We start from the raw sequence: 15,860 nt of genomic DNA, 5'->3' as shown, positions 1-15,860 counted from the left end.
ACACACTACACACACACACACACACACACACACACACACACACACACACACACACACACACACACACACACACACACACACACACACACACACACACACACACACACACACACACACACGTAACCGGTGTGAAATGGATAGCTAGTTAGCGGGGTGCACGATAATTGCGTTTCAATCAGTGACGTCACCGATCGCTCTGAGACCTTGAAGTAGTTGTTTCCCACTTGGTCTGCAGGTCCAAGGGCCACAGAATTGTTTTTGTGTTGAGCGATAGGTAAAGATGCTTCGAGAGGGTGACTGTTGTCGATGTGTGCAAAGGGTCCCTGGTTCGAGCCCAGGTTGGGGTGAGAAGAGGGACGGGAAGCAACACTGTTACACAAACACACACACACTTTACGCACACAGGTGAAAATACACACATGAAAACTCATCATCTATATATGTGCACCTGTGCTGTGCTTTTACACACAAAAAAGTGATCTGTTCAATATTGACTCTTTTACAATTGGTAGGTCAAGAGAAAACGTGATTGGTTGAGATGCATTCTAAGCCGTGCTAAAAAAAAACAATTACAGGCTGCGCCTTACACAACCAGCCGTGATTGGGTGTCCCTTAGGGCGGAGCATAATTGGCCTAGCGTCGTCCGGGTTAAGGTTTGGCCCGGTGTAGGCCGTCATTGTAAATTAAGAATTTGTTCTTAAACTGACTTGCCTAGTTAAATAAAGGTTAAATAAAAATAAAAAAAAATGTATTTAATTATTATTAGGCTGTTCTTGATACCACGTCAAATGACAAGAGAAAAACATTCGGGTTTTATTCCCGACATGATTCTAGTCATCCGTTTGATCAGCAGGTTGCTATGCCAAACAAACGTTGCTTAGCAACAACGTGGGGTTTTGTTCCAGACGTCGCTGTCTGCCTTTGCGACATTGTTTACATTTGTTTAAATCCACCGTTCAATAGAGAATGAACGTGTCAGAACGAGACAGACAGCTTTTTCTGAGACCGGAAAAATCCTTCATCAGTTTTCGTTTTTATGGACCTTTACAATTAAATTGTCAAATATGAAAAACAGGTTAAACCGAAACGAAGGTAGCTAGTTAGCGGTATCTCCAGCTTCTGTTTTGAAGTGATCGTGTTTTAGCTGTCTAGTTGACTAGGGATTTAAGGGAGAGAGACGAGCCTGCATAGCAACCATCTTTGTTTGGCATAGCAACCTGCCAAGCAAACGGATGATCAGTGAGCTTGGCTGGCAAACTTACATTTGTGTGGGGACTACCCAGGTAGCAATGAGGAAATGGCCCCTCTTCCTTGGGGCCGAAACTGATTGAATCGGCCCGGAATCTAAATATTACACTCACATGAGAATAAAGACATTTCAAATGTCATATTATGTCTATATACAGTGTTGTAACGACGTGCAAATGGTTAATGTACAAAAGGGAAAACAGAAAAACATAAATATGGGTTGTATTTACAATGGTGTTTGTTCTTCACTGGTTGACCTTTTCTTCAGACAACAGGTCACACATCTTGCTGCTGTAGATATGGGAGTTTATCAAATGTGGGTTTATTTTCAAATTCTTTGTGGATCTGTGTAATCTGATGGAAATATGTGTCTCTATTCTCTCTCTCTCTCTTTCTCTCTCCCCCTCTATCTCTCTCTCTCTTCCCCTCTATCTCTCTCTCTCGTCCCCTCGATCTCTCTCTCCCTCTCTTTCTCTCTCTCCCCCTCTTTCTCTTTCTCTCCCCCTCTCTCCCTCTCTCTCGCTCTCTCTCTCTCTCTCTCTCTCTCTCTCTCTCTCTCTCTCTCTCTCTCTCTCTCTCTCTCTCTCTCTCTCTCTCTCCCTCTCTCTCATCTCTCTATAGTTCTGTCTTCATTACTGTCCCTTCCTCTCTTTTCTCCATTCTCTTTTCCGTCCTCTCTGTATCCTATTTCATTATCTCTCTCCGTGGCTGTGTAGCTATCATTTAGGGTTTAAAACCATCTCCTCTGACGTGGACTGAATTATGATAGTGTTCCGTATTGGTCATTAGAGATCTTAAATAATGTTTTGTTATGGGGAGGAGGACACCTTATTACCATGTAAAGCAGGATGGATGAGAGGAGGAGAGGAGGAGGACGGACACTCAATACGAATGAGAAGAGTAACCCTGTGCTCAGTTTACAAATCACACCTAGCCTTGTGTGCTAACTGCTAGCCTATACAAATCACACCTTAGCAGCATGCTAACCCCTAGCCAACACAAATCACACCTTAGCAGCATGCTAACCCTTATCCTACACAAATCCCAACTTAGCAGCATGCTAACCCCTGGCCAACACAAATCACACCTTACCAGCATGCTAACCCCTAGCCAACACAAATCACACCTTAGCAGCATGCTAACCCCTAGCCTACACAAATCACACCTTAGCAGCATGCTAACCCCTAGCCAACACAAATCACACCTTAGCAGCATGCTAACCCCTATTCTACACAAATCACACCTTAGCAGCATGCTAACCCTTATCCTACACAAATCCCAACTTAGCAGCATGCTAACCCTTATCCTACACAAATCACACCTTAGCAGCGTGCTAACACCTAGCCGACAAAAATCACACCTTAGCAGCATGCTAACCCCTAGCCAACACAAATCACACCTTAGCAGCATGCTAACCCCTAGCCAACACAAATCACACCTTAGCAGCATGCTAACCCCTAGCCTACACAAATCACACCTTAGCAGCATGCTAACCCCTAGCCTACACAAATCACACCTTAGCAGCATGCTAACCCTTATCCTACACAAATCACACCTTAGCAGCATGCTAACCCTTATCCTACACAAATCACACCTTAGCAGCATGCTAACCCTTATCCTACACAAATCACACCTTAGCAGCATGCTAACCCTTATCCTACACAAATCACACCTTAGCAGCATGCTAACCCTTATCCTACACAAATCACACCTTAGCAGCATGCTAACCCTTATCCTACACAAATCACACCTTAGCAGCATGCTAACCCTTATCCTACACAAATCACACCTACACACCCAGGCGTCGGTTTGTTTTAGGCTCCCGAGTGGCGCAGCGGTCTAAGGCACTGTACCTCAGTGCTAGAGGAGTCAATACAGACCCTGGTTCGATCCCGGGCTGTATCACAATTGGCCGTGATCGAGAGTCCCATAGGGCGGCGCACAATTGGCCCAGCGTCGTCAAGGTAAGGGGTGGGTTTCGCCTGTAAAATAAGAATTTGTTCTTAACTGGCTTGCCTGGTTAAATAAAATTAAAAATGTCTTTAAAAAACTGCTGGGTTATTGGTGCTGGGTTATTGATGCTGGGTGATGGGTTATTGGTGCTGGGTGATTGATGCTGGGTTATTGGTGCTGGGTTATTGATGCTGGGTGCTGGGTTATTGGTGCTGGGTGATTGATGCTGGGTTATTGATGCTGGGTGCTGGGTTATTGGTGCTGGGTTATTGGTGCTGGGTTATTGATGCTGGGTGCTGGGTTATTGGTGCTGGGTTATTGATGCTGGGTTATTGGTGCTGGGTGCTGGGTTATTGGTGCTGGGTTATTGGTGCTGGGTTATTGATGCTGGGTGCTGGGTTATTGGTGCTGGGTGATTGATGCTGGGTTATTGATGCTGGGTTATTGGTGCTGGGTTATTGGTGCTGGGTTATTGATGCTGGGTGCTGGGTTATTGGTGCTGGGTTATTGATGCTGGGTTATTGGTACTGGGTTATTGGTGCTGGGTGCTGGGTTATTGGTGCTGGGTTATTGATGCTGGGTTATTGGTGCTGGGTTATTGATGCTGGGTTATTGGTGCTGGGTTATTGGTGCTGGGTGCTGGGTTATTGGTGCTGGGTTATTGATGCTGGGTTATTGATGCTGGGTTATTGATGCTGGGTGCTGGGTTATTGGTGCTGGGTTATTGATGCTGGGTGCTGGGTTATTGGTGCTGGGTTATTGATGCTGGGTGCTGGGTTATTGATGCTGGGTGCTGGGTTATTGGTGCTGGGTTATTGATGCTGGGTGCTGGGTTATTGGTGCTGGGTTATTGATGCTGGGTTATTGGTTGCTGGGTGATTGATGCTGGGTTATTGATGCTGGGTTATTGGTGCTGGGTTATTGGTGTTAGTTATTGGTGCTGGGTTATTGGTGCTGGGTGCTGGGTTATTGGTGCTGGGTGCTGGGTTATTGGTGCTGGGTTATTGATGCTGGGTGCTGGGTTATTGGTGCTGGGTTATTGGTGCTGGGTTATTGGTGCTGGGTTATTGGTGCTGGGTTATTGGTGCTGGGTTATTGGTGCTGGGTTATTGGTGCTGGGTGCTGGGTTATTGGTGCTGGGTTATTGGTGCTGGGTTATTGGTGCTGGGTTATTGGTGCTGGGTGATTGATGCTGGGTTATTGGTTGCTGGGTTATTGATGCTGGGTTAATGGTGCTGGGTTATTGGTGCTGGGTTATTGGTGCTGGGTTATTGGTGCTGGGTTATTGGTGCTGGGTACTGGATTATTGATGCTGGGTTATTGGTGCTGGGTGCTGGGTTATTGATGCTGGGTTATTGGTACTGGGTTATTGGTGCTGGGTTATTGGTGCTGGGTTATTGGTGCTGGGTTATTGGTGCTGGGTGCTGGGTTATTGGTGCTGGGTTATTGATGCTGGGTGATTGATGCTGGGTTATTGGTGCTGGGTTATTGATGCTGGGTGCTGGGTTATTGGTGCTGGGTTATTGATGCTGGGTGCTGGGTTATTGGTGCTGGGTTATTGATGCTGGGTGCTGGGTTATTGGTGCTGGGTTATTGATGCTGGGTGCTGGGTTATTGGTGCTGGGTTATTGATGCTGGGTGCTGGGTTATTGATGCTGGGTTATTGGTGCTGGGTTATTGGTGTTAGTTATTGGTGCTGGGTTATTGGTGCTGGGTTATTGGTGCTGGGTTATTGGTGTTAGTTATTGGTGCTGGGTTATTGGTGCTGGGTTATTGGTGCTGGGTTATTGGTTGCTGGGTTATTGGTGCTGGGTGCTGGGTTATTGGTGCTGGGTGATTGATGCTGGGTTATTGGTTGCTGGGTTATTGATGCTGGGTTAATGGTGCTGGGTTATTGGTGCTGGGATATTGGTGCTGGGTGCTGGGTTATTGATGCTGGGTTATTGGTGCTGGGTTACTGATGCTGGGTGCTGGGTTATTGGTGCTGGGTTATTGGTGCTGGGTGCTGGGTTATTGATGCTGGGTTATTGATGCTGGGTGCTGGGTTATTGGTGCTGGGTGTTTGATGCTGGGTTATTGGTTGCTGGGTTATTGATGCTGGGTTATTGATTCTGGGTTATTGGTGCTGGGTGATTGATGCTGGGTTATTGGTTGCTGGGTTATTGATGCTGGGTTATTGGTGCTGGGTTATTGGTGCTGGGTTATTGGTGCTGGGTGATTGATGCTGGGTTATTGATGCTGGGTGATTGATGCTGGGTTATTGGTGCTGGGTTATTGATGCTGGGTGCTGGGTTATTGGTGCTGGGTTATTGGTGCTGGGTTATTGGTGCTGGGTTATTGATGCTGGGTTATTGGTGCTGGGTTATTGGTGCTGGGTTATTGGTGCTGGGTTATTGATGCTGGGTTATTGGTGCTGGGTGCTGGGTTATTGGTGCTGGGTGCTGGGTTATTGATGCTGGGTTATTGGTGCTGGGTGCTGGGTTATTGATGCTGGGTGCTGGGTTATTGGTGCTGGGTTATTGATGCTGGGTGCTGGGTTATTGGTGCTGGGTTATTGGTGCTGGGTTATTGGTGCTGGGTTATTGATGCTGGGTTATTGGTGCTGGGTTATTGGTGCTGGGTGCTGGGTTATTGATGCTGGGTGCTGGGTTATTGGTACTGGGTTATTGGTGCTGGGTGCTGGGTTATTGATGCTGGGTTATTGATGCTGGGTGCTGGGTTATTGGTGCTGGGTGTTTGATGCTGGGTTATTGGTTGCTGGGTTATTGATGCTGGGTTATTGATTCTGGGTTATTGGTGCTGGGTGATTGATGCTGGGTTATTGGTTGCTGGGTTATTGATGCTGGGTTATTGGTGCTGGGTTATTGGTGTTAGTTATTGGTGCTGGGTTATTGGTGCTGGGTTATTGATGTTGGGTGCTGTGGTATTGATGCTGGGTGCTGGGTTATTGATGCTGGGTGCTGGGTTATTGATGCTGGGTGCTGGGTTATTGATGCTGGGTTATTGATGCTGTGTTATTGATGCTGGGTGCAGCGTTATTGATGCTGGGTGCTAGGTTATTGATGCTGGGTTATTGGTGCTGGTTGCTGTGCTATTGATGCTGGGTGCTGGGTTATTGATGCTGGGTTATTGATGCTGGGTTATTGATGCTGGGTGCTGGGTTATTGATGTTGGGTGCTGGGTTATTGATGCTGGGTGCTGGGTTATTGATGATGGGTTATTGATGCTGGGTTATTGATGCTGGGTTATTGATGCTGGGTGCTGGGTTATTGATGCTGGGTTATTGATGCTGGGTGCCGGGTTATTGATGCTGGGTGCTGGGTTATTGATGCTGGGTTATTGATGCTGGGTTATTGGTGCTGGGTTATTGATGCTGGGTGCTGGGTTATTGATGCTGGGTTATTGATGCTGGGTGCCGGGTTATTGATGCTGGGTGCTGCGTTATTGATGCTGCGTTATTGATGCTGGGTTATTGATGCTGGGTTATTGGTGCTGGGTTATTGATGCTGGGTGCTGGGTTATTGATGCTGGGTTTTTGATGCTGGGTTTTTGATGCTGGGTTATTGTTGCTGGGTTATTGATGCTGGGTGCTGGGTTATTGATGCAGGGTTACTGATGCTGGGTGCTGCGGTATTGATGCTGGGTGCTGGGTTATTGATGCAGGGTTATTGTTGCTGGGTTATTGATGCTGGGTTATTGATGCTGGGTGCTGGGTTATTGGTGCTGGGTTATTAATGCTGGGTTATTGATGCTGGGTGCTGGGTTATTGATGCTGGGTTACTGATGCTGGGTGCTGCGGTATTGATGCTGGGTGCTGGGTTATTGATGCAGGGTTATTGTTGCTGGGTTATTGATGCTGGGTTATTGATGCTGGGTGCTGCGGTATTGATGCTGGGTGCTGGGTTATTGTTGCTGGGTTATTGATGCTGGGTTATTGATGCTGGGTGCTGGGTTATTGGTGCTGGGTTATTAATGCTGGGTTATTGATGCTGGGTGCTGGGTTATTAATGCTGGGTTATTGATGCTGGGTTGCGGGTTATTGATGCTGGGTGCTGGGTTATTGATGATGGGTTTATGATGCTGGCTGGTTGATGGGTTATTTATGCTGGGTGCTGGGTTATTGGTGCTGGGTTATTGATGCTGGGTTAATGATGCTGGGTGCTGGGTTATTGATAATGGGTTATTGATGCTGGGTGCTGGGTTATTGATGCTGGGTGCTGGGTTATTGATGATGGGTTTATGATGCTGGCTGGTTGATGGGTTATTGACGCTGGGTGCTGGGTTATTGATGCTGGGTTATTGATGGTTAGTTTTTGATGATGTGTGCTGGGTTAATGATGCTGAGTTATTGATGCTGGTTGCTGGGTTATTGGTGCTGGGTTATTGATGCTGGGTTATTGGTGCTGGGTTATTGGTGCTGGATTATTGATGCTGGGTGCTGGGTTATTGATGCTGGGTGCTGGGTTATTGGTGCTGGGTTATTGATGCTGGGTTATTGGTGCTGGGTTATTGGTGCTGGGTTATTGATGCTGGGTTATTGATGCTGGTTTATTGGTGCTGGTTTATTGATGCTGGGTTATTGATGCTGGTTTATTGGTGCTTGGTTATTGATGCTGGGTTATTGATGCTGGGTGCTGGGTTATTGATGCTGGTTTATTGATGCAGGGTTATTGATGCTGGTTTATTGGTGCTTGGTTATTGATGCTGGGTTATTGATGCTGGGTGCTGGGTTATTGATGCTGGGTTATTGATGCTGGGTGCTGGGTTATTGGTGCTGGGTGCTGGGTAATTGATGCTGGGTTATTGATGCTGGGTTATTGGTGATGGGTGCTGGGTTATTGGTGCTGGGTTATTGGTGCTGGGTTATTGATGCTGGGTGATTGATGCTGGGTTATTGGTTGCTGGGTTATTGATGCTGGGTGCTGGGTTATTGGTGCTGGGTTATTGGTGCTGGGTTATTGGTGCTGGGTTATTGGTGCTGGGTTATTGGTTGCTGGGTTATTGATGCTGGGTGCTGGGTTATTGGTGCTGGGTTATTGATGCTGGGTTATTGGTTGCTGGGTTATTGATGCTGGGTGCTGGGTTATTGGTGCTGGGTTATTGGTGCTGTGTTATTGATAATGGGTTATTGATGCTGTGTGCTGGGTTATTGGTGCTGGGTTATTGATGCTGGGTGCTGGGTTATTGGTGCTGGGTTATTGATGCTGGGTGCTGGATTATTGGTGCTGGGTTATTGGTGCTGGGTTATTGATGCTGGGTTATTGATGCTGGGTGATTGATGCTGGGTTATTGGTGCTGGGTGATTGATGCTGGGTGCTGGGTTATTGGTGCTGGGTTATTGGTGCTGGGTTATTGATGCTGGGTTATAGATGCTGGGTGATTGATGCTGGGTTATTGGTGCTGGGTGATTGATGCTGGGTGCTGGGTTATTGGTGCTGGGTTATTGGTGCTGGGTTATTGATGCTGGGTGATTGGTGCTGGGTTATTGGTGCTGGGTTATTGGTGCTGGGTTATTGATGCTGGGTGATTGATGCTGGGTGCTGGGTTATTGATGCTGGGTGATTGATGCTGGGTTATTGGTTGCTGGGTTATTGATGCTGGGTGATTGATGCTGGGTGATTGATGCTGGGTGCTGGGTTATTGATGCTGGGTGCTGGGTTATTGGTGCTGGGTTATTGGTGCTGGGTTATTGATGCTGGGTTATTGATGCTGGGTGATTGATGCTGGGTTATTGATGCTGGGTTATTGATGACCAATCAGAAGTCCACTGTCCTCAGCTTTTCTCCACCGAACAAAGGAACAGGATGCCATTTATAACCCGCCCACCCTAGCCTGGGGTTGACCAATCAGAAGTCCCCTGTCCTCACCCTAGCCTGGGGTTGACCAATCAGAAGTCCCCTGTCCTCACCCTAGCCTGGGGTTGACCAATCAGAAGTCCCCTGTCCTCACCCTAGCCTGGGATTGACCAATCAGACGTCCTTGTAGTACAACTTGACCAATAGCCAAATAACAAGTATAATGCCCCCCCCCCCCCCGACTCAATGTACAGACCAATGAACACGAAGCACACGTCGCTCTGAGGTTAGGAGTGACATTCCAACAGATACTGAACAGATGTTGAACTGAAAACCAACTCCTATTTACAATTCACTATTAGTACTCTACTTTTTTAGTCCTCTCAAAACGCTGCCTTTGTGTATTTATCTTTAAAAGATTCTTATATTTGTAGACCAGAGGAAAGAGTGCCTCCTACTGGCCCTCCAACACCACCTCCAGCAGCATCTGGTCTCTCACCCAGGGACCGATATCCCAACGTGGAGATATGTAAATAATAATGTTCGAGTTAGAATTAGAATATGTAATGTTCCCCCCCAAAAAAATATTCAAGGGCGAATAGAAATTCAGTGTACGAACTTGACATGATGACCAAAAGAATGACATTTACTCTAAATGATTCTGTTTCAACTTCCAGAGGCAATTCCATTCATCCCAGGGGCTTCTCCAAGACGCCGGCGACGGGAGGAGAGGAATAAGGAGTGGGCTTTCAGTCCGACTCAGGAGACGTGCATACCGTCCACCACTTCTGAGTATATTACACGCTAATGTTCAGTCCCTGGACAATAAAGTAGATGAGCTTAGGGCGAGAGAGACAGAGAGAGAGAGCGAGGGCAAGAGCGAGAGACACAGAGACAGAGAGAGAGAGAGAGAGAGAGGGAGAGGGAGAGGGAGAGGGAGAGACAGAGAGAGAGAGAGAGCGAGGGCAAGAGCGAGAGACACAGAGACAGAGAGACAGAGAGACAGAGAGAGAGAGAGAGAGAGAGACAGAGAGAACGAGAGAGAGCGAGAGCGAGAGACAGAGAGAGAGAGAGAGAGACAGACAGAGAGAGAGAGAGAGAGAGAGGGAGAGGGAGAGGGAGAGGGAGAGGGAGAGGGAGAGAGAGAGGGAGAGGTCATGGATCAGTACTCAGGAGAACAGTGGGCTCTCTGTCTCTCTGTTCTCTGTCTCTCTGTCTCTCGGTCTCTGTGGTCGACGTGAGTAAGACATTTAAGGGTGTTTAACCCTCAAAAAGCAGCTGGCCCAGACGACATCCCTGCGTCCTCAGAGTACAGACCAGCTGCCTGCCGGCCCAGACGACATCCCTGCGTCCTCAGAGTACAGACCAGCTGTCTGCCGGCCCAGACGACATCCCTGCGTCCTCAGAGTACAGACTAGCTGTCTGCCGGCCCAGACGACATCCCCGCGTCCTCAGAGTACAGACCAGCTGCCTGCCGGCCCAGACGACATCCCTGCGTCCTCAGAGTACAGACCAGCTGTTTGCCTGCCCAGACGACATCCCTGCGTCCTCAGAGTACAGACCAGCTGTTTGCCTGCCCAGACGACATCCCTGCGTCCTCAGAGTACAGACCAGCTGTCTGCCGGCCCAGACGACATCCCTGCGTCCTCAGAGTACAGACCAGCTGTCTGCCGGCCCAGACGACATCCCTGCGTCCTCAGAGTACAGACCAGCTGTCTGCCGGACCCAGACGACACCCCTGCGTCCTCAGAGCACGTACAAACCAGCTGTCTGCTGTGTTTACCAACATATTCATTCTCTCCCTTTCTCAGTGTGTTGTCCACATTTGCTTCAAGATGTCCACCATTGTTCCCTGAACTAAATGACTATCACCCCGTAGCTCTCTCTTCTGTCATCATGAAGTGCTTTGAGAGGCTAGTCAAGGATCATATCACCTCCACCTTACCTGACAACCTATGACCCACTTCAATTTGTATACCGCCCCCAACAGATTCGAAGATGATGCAATCTCCATCACTCTGCACACTGCCCTATCTCATCTGGACAAGAGGAATACCTATGTAAGAATGCTTTTCATTGACTACAGTTTAGCGTTCAACACCATAGTACCCTCCAAACTCGTCATCAAGCTCGAGACCCTGGGTCTCGACCCCGCCCTGTGCAACTGGGTCCTGGACTTCCTGATGGGCCGCCCCCAGGTGGTGAAGGTAGGAAACTACACCTCCACTACGCTGATCCTCAACACAGGGGGCCCCACAAGGTTGCGTGCTCAGCCCCCTCCTCTACTCCCGGTTCACCCACGACTGCGTGGCCACGCACGCCTCCAACTCAATCATCAAGTTTGCAGACGACACAAGAGTGGTAGGCCTGATTACCAACAATGACGAGACAGCCTACAGAGAGGAGGTGAAGGCCCTGGCCGAGTGGTGGCCAGGAAAATAACCTTTCCCTCGATGTCGACAAAAACCCGAAGGATCTGTTTGTGCACTTCAGAAGACAGCAGAGGAGAGCCTCCATCCACATCAACGGGGCCGCAGTGGAGAAGGTGAAAAACCTTCAAGTTCCTCGGCGTACACGTCACTGACAACCTGAAATGGCCCTTCCACACAGACAGAGTGGTGAAGAAGGCGGAACAGTCCCTCTTCAAACCTCATGAGGCTGAAGAGATTGTGGCTTGGTCCCTAATGACCCACTGAAACTTCTACACATACACCACTGAGAGTCTTTTAGGGGGAATAAATCCAAGCGGGCTGTCATGTGCCTTTTACTGAGGAGTGGCTTCCATCTGGCCACTCTACCATAAAGGCCTGATTGGAGGAGGGGCTTCTATCCACTCTACCATAAAGGCCTGATTGGAGGAGGGGCTTCTATCCACTCTACCATAAAGGCCTGATTGGAGGAGGGGCTTCTATCCACTCTACCATAAAGGCCTGATTGGAGGAGGGGCTTCTATCCACTCTACCATAAAGGCCTGATTGGAGGAGGGGCTTCTATCCACTCTACCATAAAGGCCTGATTGGAGGAGGGGCTTCTATCCACTCTACCATAAAGGCCTGATTGGAGGAGTGGCTTCTATCCACTCTACCATAAAGGCCTGATTGGAGGAGGGGCTTCTATCCACTCTACCATAAAGGCCTGATTGGAGGAGGGGCTTCTATCCACTCTACCATAAAGGCCTGATTGGAGGAGGGGCTTCTATCCACTCTACCATAAAGGCCTGATTGGAGGAGGGGCTTCTATCCACTCTACCATAAAGGCCTGATTGGAGGAGGGGCTTCCGTCTGGCCACTCTACCATAAAGGCCTGATTGGAGGAGGGGCTTCTATCCACTCTACCATAAAGGTCTGATTGGAGGAGGGGCTTCTATCCACTCTACCATAAAGGCCTGATTGGAGGAGGGGCTTCTATCCACTCTACCATAAAGGCCTGATTGGAGGAGGGGCTTCTATCCACTCTACCATAAAGGCCTGATTGGAGGAGGGGCTTCTATCCACTCTACCATAAAGGCCTGATTGGAGGAGGGGCTTCTATCCACTCTACCATAAAGGCCTGATTGGAGGAGGGGCTTCTATCCACTCTACCATAAAGGCCTGATTGGAGGAGGGGCTTCCGTCTGGCCACTCTACCATAAAGGCCTGATTGGAGGAGGGGCTTCTATCCACTCTACCATAAAGGCCTGATTGGAGGAGGGGCTTCTATCCACTCTACCATAAAGGCCTGATTGGAGGAGGGGCTTCTATCCACTCTACCATAAAGGCCTGATTGGAGGAGGGGCTTCTATCCACTCTACCATAAAGGCCTGATTGGAGGAGGGGCTTCTATCCACTCTACCATAAAGGCCTGATTGGAGGAGGGGCTTCTATCCACTCTACCATAAAGGTCTGATTGGAGGAGGGGCTTCTATCCACTCTACCATAAAGGCCTGATTGGAGGAGGGGCTTCTATCCACTCTACCATAAAGGCCTGATTGGAGGAGGGGCTTCTATCCACTCTACCATAAAGGCCTGATTGGAGGAGGGGCTTCTATCCACTCTACCATAAAGGCCTGATTGGTGGAGGGGCTTCTATCCACTCTACCATAAAAGAATGATTGGAGGAGGGGCTTCTATCCACTCTACCATAAAGGCCTGATTGGAGGAGGGGCTTCTGTCTGACCACTCTACCATAAAGGCCTGATTGGAGGAGGGGCTTCTATCCACTCTACCATAAAGGCCTGATTGGTGGAGGGGCTTCTATCCACTCTACCATAAAGGCCTGATTGGAGGAGGGGCTTCTATCCACTCTACCATAAAGGCCTGATTGGAGGAGGGGCTTCTATCCACTCTACCATAAAGGCCTGATTGGAGGAGGGGCTTCTATCCACTCTACCATAAAGGCCTGATTGGTGGAGGGGCTTCTATCCACTCTACCATAAAGGCCTGATTGGAGGAGGGGCTTCTATCCACTCTACCATAAAGGCCTGATTGGAGGAGGGGCTTCTATCCACTCTACCATAAAGGCCTGATTGGAGGAGGGGCTTCTATCCACTCTACCATAAAGGCCTGATTGGAGGAGGGGCTTCTATCCACTCTACCATAAAGGCCTGATTGGAGGAGGGGCTTCTATCCACTCTACCATAAAGGCCTGATTGGAGGAGGGGCTTCTATCCACTCTACCATAAAGGCCTGATTGGAGGAGGGGCTTCTATCCACTCTACCATAAAGGCCTGATTGGTGGAGGGGCTTCTATCCACTCTACCATAAAGGCCTGATTGGAGGAGGGGCTTCTATCCACTCTACCATAAAGGCCTGATTGGAGGAGGGGCTTCTATCCACTCTACCATAAAGGCCTGATTGGAGGAGGGGCTTCTATCCACTCTACCATAAAGGCCTGATTGGAGGAGGGGCTTCTATCCACTCTACCATAAAGGCCTGATTGGAGGAGGGGCTTCTATCCACTCTACCATAAAGGCCTGATTGGAGGAGGGGCTTCTATCCACTCTACCATAAAGGCCTGATTGGAGGAGGGGCTTCTATCCACTCTACCATAAAGGCCTGATTGGAGGAGGGGCTTCTATCCACTCTACCATAAAGGCCTGATTGGAGGAGGGGCTTCTATCCACTCTACCATAAAGGCCTGATTGGAGGAGGGGCTTCTATCCACTCTACCATAAAGGCCTGATTGGAGGAGGGGCTTCTATCCACTCTACCATAAAGGCCTGATTGGAGGAGGGGCTTCTATCCACTCTACCATAAAGGCCTGATTGGAGGAGGGGCTTCTATCCACTCTACCATAAAGGCCTGATTGGAGGAGGGGCTTCTATCCACTCTACCATAAAGGCCTGATTGGAGGAGGGGCTTCTATCCACTCTACCATAAAGGCCTGATTGGAGGAGGGGCTTCTATCCACTCTACCATAAAGGCCTGATTGGAGGAGGGGCTTCTATCCACTCTACCATAAAGGCCTGATTGGAGGAGGGGCTTCTATCCACTCTACCATAAAGGCCTGATTGGAGGAGTGCTGCAATGATCGTTGTCCTTCTGGAAGGTTCTCCCATCTCCACAGAGGAACTCTAGAGCTCTGTCAGTGACCTTGTTTTTTTTTGGTCACATTCCCTGACCAAGGCCTCTAGAGCACCCCCCCCCCCCCCCCTTAAATACTGCAGAATGTGTTGGTACCCTTCCCCAGATCTGTGCTTTGGATCAATCCTTTTCTCGATGCTCTACGGACAATTCCTTCAACCTCATTACTTGTTTTTTGCTTTAAGCACACACTTTCCGAATGCACTCAGTGTAAATATATGTATTATTCCTGACATTTGATCCTAGTATAAATTCCCTGTTTTAGGTCAGTTAGAATCACCACTTTATTTTAACAATGTGAAATGTCAGAAAAGTAGTAGAGAGAATGATTTATTTCAGCTTTTATTTATTTCATCACATTCCCAGTGGCTCAGAAGTTTACATACACTCAATCATTTTTTTACTCGGGTCAAACGTTTCGGGTAGCCTTCCACAAGCTTCCCACAGTAAGTTGGGTGAATTTTGGCCGTTCTTCTTGACAGAGCTGGTGTAACTGAGTCAGGTTCCTTAAACAGATAGTATTAGTGTTTCAGATATTAGGAGTGTCAATCAACTTTTTGAGAAAATCAAATATTACTTGTTTTATTCAAAATGATATATATTTTTTGCAAAACAATATAGCTAAGTATTTGAATGACGTATTGCTCATCTTTATCAGTATTTTTTTATTGTTATTATTATTTATTAGTAAATAATTTAGGACCCCACTCTATCTGGTTAGTTTGACAACATAGAATTATTAGTGCTTTCAGATACTCTTTAACATGATGGTAAAACACACTGCTTAGACTCAGCAATGCTAAAGACCTGACAACAGATGAAAAATATGTATCTCTCTCCCTCTGTCTCTCCTCTCTCTCTCTCTCTCTCTCTCTCTCTCTCTCTCTCTCTCTCCTCTCCTCTCCTCTCCTCTCCTCTCCTCTCCTCTCCTCTCCTCTCCTCTCCTCTCCTCTCCTCTCCTCTCCTCTCCTCTCCTCTCCTCTCCTCTCCTCTCCTCTCCTCTCACACACACACACACACACACACACACACACACACACACACACACACACACACACACACACACACACACACACACACACACACACACACACACACACACACACACACACACTCTCTCTCTCTAAATCACTCACTCACAACAAACAGGTCATCAATGTCATTGTGATTGTCAGCGGTCCTCATTTCCGAGTGTTTATAATGGTGACGACGACGACGACGATGATGAAGATGGAATGACACAACGTTGATTGTTGTCTGTACAATATGTCATCCTAATGTCTTAGCTCTCACAATCAACAGA

The sequence above is a fragment of the Salvelinus namaycush genome, unplaced genomic scaffold, assembly GCF_016432855.1.
Source record: "Salvelinus namaycush isolate Seneca unplaced genomic scaffold, SaNama_1.0 Scaffold179, whole genome shotgun sequence".
NCBI classification, from domain to species: Eukaryota; Metazoa; Chordata; class Actinopteri; order Salmoniformes; family Salmonidae; genus Salvelinus; species Salvelinus namaycush.
This window is presented reverse-complemented; position numbering follows the sequence as displayed.